Source organism: Scyliorhinus canicula, chromosome 7, assembly GCF_902713615.1.
Source record: "Scyliorhinus canicula chromosome 7, sScyCan1.1, whole genome shotgun sequence".
Classification (NCBI taxonomy): domain Eukaryota; kingdom Metazoa; phylum Chordata; class Chondrichthyes; order Carcharhiniformes; family Scyliorhinidae; genus Scyliorhinus; species Scyliorhinus canicula.
This window is the reverse complement of record NC_052152.1, coordinates 175,390,615-175,396,699: the sequence shown is the minus strand read 5'-3', so window position 1 is coordinate 175,396,699 and position 6,085 is coordinate 175,390,615. Positions and strand designations below refer to the sequence as shown.

The following is a 6,085-nucleotide window of genomic DNA, read 5'->3' as shown; positions in this document are numbered from 1 at the left end:
AGCAGGCAGGGGCTGTTGTGTTTGTGTGAGCTTGAGTTGAAGCAGGCAGGGGTTGTTGTGTTTGTGTGAGATTGAGTTGAAGCAGGCAGGGGCTGTTGCGTGTGTGAGATTGAGTTGAAGCAAGCAAGGGTTGTTGTGTTTGTGTGAGATTGAGTTGAAGCAGGCAGGGGGGTGGGCCTTACCCACAATACCAGGCTGTGGTTTCCGCTGATGAGGGAGGGGGGTGGGGGAGCAGGTTCCTGGTTACTCAAGGCTGAGAGGAGGAGGCAGTTTCTCGGGATCATTTTTTTTTTCCCCCTGTTGTGCTGGAGTGACTGGTTTCGGGGCCCTTTCCGCTGCTGCACACATACATGGGTTCATCGGTGAGTGTTGGGCGGCGTTCGCCCATTCGCCTGGGAGACTTTGTTTAATGGTATTTTTAATGTTGACTGTGTGAGTGTGTGTTGTTTTGCTTCCCTGCTGGCGGTGGGTGGAAAGGGTTTGGACCCGGGCTGAGTGCAGCCTGAGCCTCGGGGTTGGTGGGGGGATGGGGGAAGAGGCCCCGACTCCATTCCTGCTGCGTCAACGCCCGTCTCTCGGCTGCAGAAAAGCCCCCAATTGGCCTTGGGCCGAGCTGGAGCCAACTCTCCCCTCAGCTCTAATCCCCCCGGACGCGGGCCCAAGCCGTGGGTTTTTTTTGGGGGGGGGGGGGGGGGGGGAAGGGTTGAGACGGTTTGAAAAGTGCGGGGAGAGCGCGGCTTGAGGCCGAGTCCGCGGCCTGCCCGGGTATTGTCTCCCACTCGAGCCTGACTTTGTCCGGAGGGAGTTGCTGGCGTTGGCCCTGGGGGGGGGGGGGGGGGGGGGAAGAGGGGGTTAGAGATTAAACCAGTGACCCTGATTTAAAGCAGCAACGCCGCTTAACCGTCTGCTCCTGGGAGGCGGATCTCGGCCCCGTTTGATGATCCGATTCCCGTTTCTAACGGTTATCCTCGGTGTGTGGAAACGGCCAACTTCCTTGGGATAAAAGCCCCATTTTATTCCGCGAGAGAGAGAGAGAGTTGGCGGTGTAAACTACCAGTCGGTGCACATGATCTTTCGCCCATGTGCTGTTTCCGATCGGTGGCCGATCTGTACACAGGAGGGCGAGTCGGATTGCAATCCTCGCCCTTTAAAGGCTGCCTGTTGAGAAGGTGGGATTTCTGTAACAGGTAGTCCGGTGGAGCGGAGTGCACCCCACACAGCTTGTGGCCCGGCTGCTTCCCATGTGGAGACTGAACTTAGGTGGATGTACGTACGCACATAGGCACTGCTTTCCAGACTGTGATACCAATACAGAAGCAGTCTTTCAATGATTTACCGCGTGCCTCTCCCAAGTTGCATGAATCTTCCGATTTCCTTCAGGTTAAACCTTGACGAAATATTAAACTTCTCGGTTCAAGTGTGGGATTTTTTATAAACAGCACAGCCTAACTGGGTAGGGAACCTATTACATGGTGTTCACACCAACTGGATTATTCATACCAGAGAAATAAACCTGCATATATGTTGGAGGTTTGAAAAAATTGGAGATTTCTGAGCAGATCCACCTGTGTAAAGAAAGGGGAGACTATTGATTTTGTCAGAACCTTAAAGAGTATTTACTTTAGCCAGATTTGATTCTTTTTTTAAAATACAGTAATTTCAGAGGGATTTTCAGATTTGGGTATGTTAAATGAAATATTGAGAAGAAACCCAAGTCGATTTAGTGGGGGGTGGGGGGTTTCCACTTGGGTAGGGAAACCTTATTATACATTGGCTACTGGCCATAGCTGGGGTGTTGTTTGCCCACATCCTCCATTCTGTTGGTGCAAGTGTGCTCCAGCAGTTCATGCACACAAACACAGGGCTGTGGAGACATTTGCAGTCCTATTCAACCACTTCCTGGTTGGAGTTTCCAGTGAGAGCAGAGATGTCCCAGAAAGGGCTTCCCCATTCTTTGAAACATTTCTCCATTGGTCCCTGAAATAATGTGAAATATGCTTAATTTCACAGTTGACGTTTTGTGTGAACATGTTTCTCGGCTATTCCCTTTACGCAAGAGATGGCCTCTGTTGTGATTCTAAATTTTGATAAATTGTTTGTCGTGAATGATGATCCTTTGTAGAATGTGTAACAAGTAATTAACTAACATTCCAATTGAAGACATTTATACTTGATTAGCAATCTGTCCGAGTAAAACATCATAAAAGTTGTTTTTGCAGTGTTGGAAGTTAGCAGTGAATATCATTCTGTACTTCTTTGTTGACTTAGTACATGGTATCACTTTTTTTGTACAAATGTACAGATGATTACCTGCTCAGAGAAACAACACATAAATTTCTCACAGATGGGATGTGGTGATTATTTTTAAGGGAAATTATGGTTTGAGGAACTGGTGACCAAGATGGAGAATGTAAAAAACTCCGTTCAGCAAAATTGGTGCAAGATTTTAGATTAGATCCAGGATCCAACTGCCAACAATATTGATCTGTGCCAACAATATTGATCTGTGCTCCACATCAGAAAGCCGAGTCAATAGGTGAAATAGATGTTATTTAATGCAGCATCTGCTACACTAATTTGCATCTGTGGGCATTTTGTTTCATTCTAAACATAAAGAAGTTGCTAAACTCCACTAGAGTTTGGTCTGATGTAGTTAACAAAAATAACATGGTGAAGCCACCAGAGGTCTGGGAGCTTAGCAGGCCGTGGGGAGATCCTGAAGCTAGTCTCATGGATAATTTTTCAGAAGAAAGGCTGTAAATTGGTGCCGATATTTAAAACATTGTGAAGTTCTGTAAATCTGCATATTTTATTCTGAGTTATTTGTGAGAAAATTGAATAGATATTTGTGCTGCCTGATGAGAGGAACAGATGTTTGGCCCAAATTAATAAATGGGTAGAATGAGACTTGTTTTGTGATCCAGTAATGCTCTTAGATAAGGCGGATGGGGAAATATGTTTGGGATGCGGAGTATTTGGACAAAGGCATTCGAAATGTTTTTGCAATGAGAACCTCAATTACATTTCTGTTCAAATACCGTCAATCATTTTAATGCCCTTTTCTGTAGTTCCAACTTGTTCTTATCAGAGGTTTTGACTGTTGAACATAGTTTTCACAGTATAATGTAAAAAATATATAAATTTAGAGTACCCAATTTTTTTTCCAATTAAGGGCTCATCCACCTAATCTACACATCTTTGGGTTGTGGGAGTGAAACCCGCGCAGACACTGGGAGAATGTGCGAACCCCACACAGACAGTGACCCAGTGTTCGGGATTCAAACCTGGGTCCTCAGCGCCGTAATCCCAGTGCTAACCACTGTGCCGCCCTTCACAATATAAATTAAGGTGCATGCTGCATTCTGAAGTTCTGTCTCGGATATTTCTGCATCACAGCAACACAATATTTAATCCATGACTATCGCGTGTTGGAAATGTTAATTGTATTAAAGACAAGTTAATAATCACAACAGCTCGCTGAAATAAGGTGGCTTGGAGATATTTTAGTAATAGCCATGAATCATCATAGTTTGATTTGAGTATTCTCATCTGTTGTACTTGACTACGTAAAGTCACCATAATCCCAGATGACCACAGACTGCTTTCCCCTTTGATGGGGGAGAGCTGACTGGTGGTGATTTAACCAGACCTCAGACGAGGGGCAGGTTGAGAATGCAGGCCCCCTATTGTTTTGGAAGTGAGCGCATTCAGACAACTAATAATGCCTCCTTTTCAGTTATACTTCTAAGAGTAGTGTAAATTTTGACAAGCACACCTCAACTTAATTTGTACTCATTGTCCACACTTCTATGCTTTGACTCGTGTCAAGCTGTGACACAGCTTCAAATGTTAAGTGCCATTATCTCTGAGAGAATCATCGATAGTGAGCAATGATGTATCAGACTAGCCATGGAATTTTGCTATCTCTTTGGTGATACTGCAGAGCTGGAAATTTGTCTACTTAAAATTAAAGGCAGTGAGATATACCAATTCTTGCCCAGAATTTTTTTCTACTAGGGGATTTTGTGGTTATTTAAAAAATAATTGTGTGCAAGTGGGAGTTTCCCGTTATAAATTTCCTGTTCAAAATAGATGGAGTGCGGGAGGAAGCCATTATGACTGGAACACCGACTAAGAGAGCACCCTGCTAACTGACGGTTTAGCACTTCAACTGATCATGGGAACCTTTTGAAGAAATAACAAGTTTACTTTTAGCTATAGTTTTTACATGGTGTGGTTTGGGACTGTCAACAATGTGAACTTGTATTAGGAAGATAATATATTATTTGAAGTTTTGGATGAGTGCTACTTATGGGTCCCTGCTGTTCATTTGAGCAACAGGAATATTCAGGGAGAATCTAGGATGTGATCTTATTTCCAAATCTGTTTTAAAATCACGCTTGAGCACTCGAGTGTTCCAACTCGTAAGGACGTGATTATATGCACTTGATAAACTTATTAGCCAAATTTAAATTTAAATTTCCATATGCAAACAAATGTTTCCAATGGAGTGGAGCCAAAAGAATTGCTGCATTCCCATTGTTCCTGGTATAAATCAATATATTTCCTGGCCTAACCTGGTGGAATTTTTTATTTTAATTAGCTTGGGGCAATATAGAATCTTTGATTATCTCTGTACCTTCGTTTGCCATGATGTAGTGGTGTTTTTTTCAGAATGCAGCGACAGCACAATGTAAAGGAAATATATTCTCTTAAAATAAGGGGAGAAATGTAAGAGAAAATAATGTTAAACTTGAAAACATATCGTCATTCATCTGCTGTATTCTGGAAATAGGCAGCTAAGAAGTGTTCAAAATGTTTCGTCTGAATACTTCAGGGGTGAAGTATCGCTGTTCCTTCACTGTTGCTGGTTCAAAATTCGGGAAGTCCCTCCCTAATAGCACTGTCGGTGTACCTACACCTTAGTTCAAGAAGGAAGCTCACCACCAGCTTCGCAAAGGCAACTAAGGATGGGCAACAAAATCAATAATTTTACTTTGGAAAAAGAGAAATATAAATAAATCTATTAGACTTTGCAACAAAGCAATGTGTCTCATATGAGATTTTGGTAATCTTGTGCAGAAAAATTTCAAAAAACCTATTTTTAGAGGATGAAAGGAAATTGAACAGCTAAGTCTGAAGTAAATCACAGATTTTGCTTAGTTCATTTTGCGACCATTAAAAAAAATGTTAAGACATATGGTATCGTGATCTAACTTATTTACACACACTTCAGTGTTCCTTCGAAGTCCGGGTGTCATGATAGTAAATTGAAATCCATGTCCAAGTTTGTATACTGCTGCCTCACTGCGCCAGGGTCTTGGGTTTGATTCCGACCTCTGGTGACTGCGTGAAGTTTGCACATTCTCCCCATGTCTGCGTGGGTTTCCTCCCACAGTCCAAAGATGTGCATATTGGATGCTTTGGCCATGCTAAATTGCCCGTTAGTGTTCAAAAAGGTTAGATGGGTATGCAGCGATAGGGTGAATGAGTGTGTCTAGGTAGGGTGCTCTTTACGAGAGGGTCGGTGCAGACTCGATGGGCCGAATGGCTTTTTTCTGCACTGTAGTGATTCTATGACCTCATAAGTTAGATATCCTTAAATCAACTAGATTTGTCTGTGTAGGGTGGGCGGGGCCAGGCGGGGGGGAGGAGACGATTTTTTTATCTTAAAAAAAAAGATTTGTCTGTGTATATAAAATTTAATGCATCTCTTTTGATAGTTGTATTGGTAATTTTGAAGGAATTTGCTATACACAAGGGAATGACAGTCTCATCATTCAGCTGTAACTATATGGTAGCCTGCAGTTAGGCATGATTATGTTATGTAATTGCTATACATAATTCAAATGTATCCTGTTCTCCCAACCATATTCTACAAGTTTGACATTTTCTAAACAGAAATTCTTCTTAAATAGAACTTCAGACCTTCTGTCTGACAGCTCAAACTGTATTTAAGTCTAAAAAGTTAAATCCCAATTCTGGAATTGCTTTGCCATACATTGTCCTGAAATGCTGTAACATTTAATATGGAGGAAAAAGGCTGCATATGTGTTGCCGACAAAATGGATAAAGTTTTTAGGTG

At 42.6% G+C, this 6,085-nt stretch overlaps 1 protein-coding gene across 4 annotated transcripts in view; it reads left to right on the top strand.

Annotated features, from left to right (window-relative positions):
• Positions 1 to 211: 211 nt before the first annotated feature.
• Positions 212 to 6,085, top strand: part of zbtb46 (zinc finger and BTB domain containing 46) — a 94,242-nt gene continuing 88,368 nt past the window's right edge. For 3 of the 4 annotated variants that reach the window (XM_038803336.1, XM_038803334.1, XM_038803337.1), the window contains exon 1: positions 212 to 362. The gene's annotated coding sequence lies outside the window, so the exon portion shown is untranslated. The remainder of the gene's footprint in view (positions 363 to 6,085) is intronic. The other variant, XM_038803335.1, reaches the window with a different exon arrangement.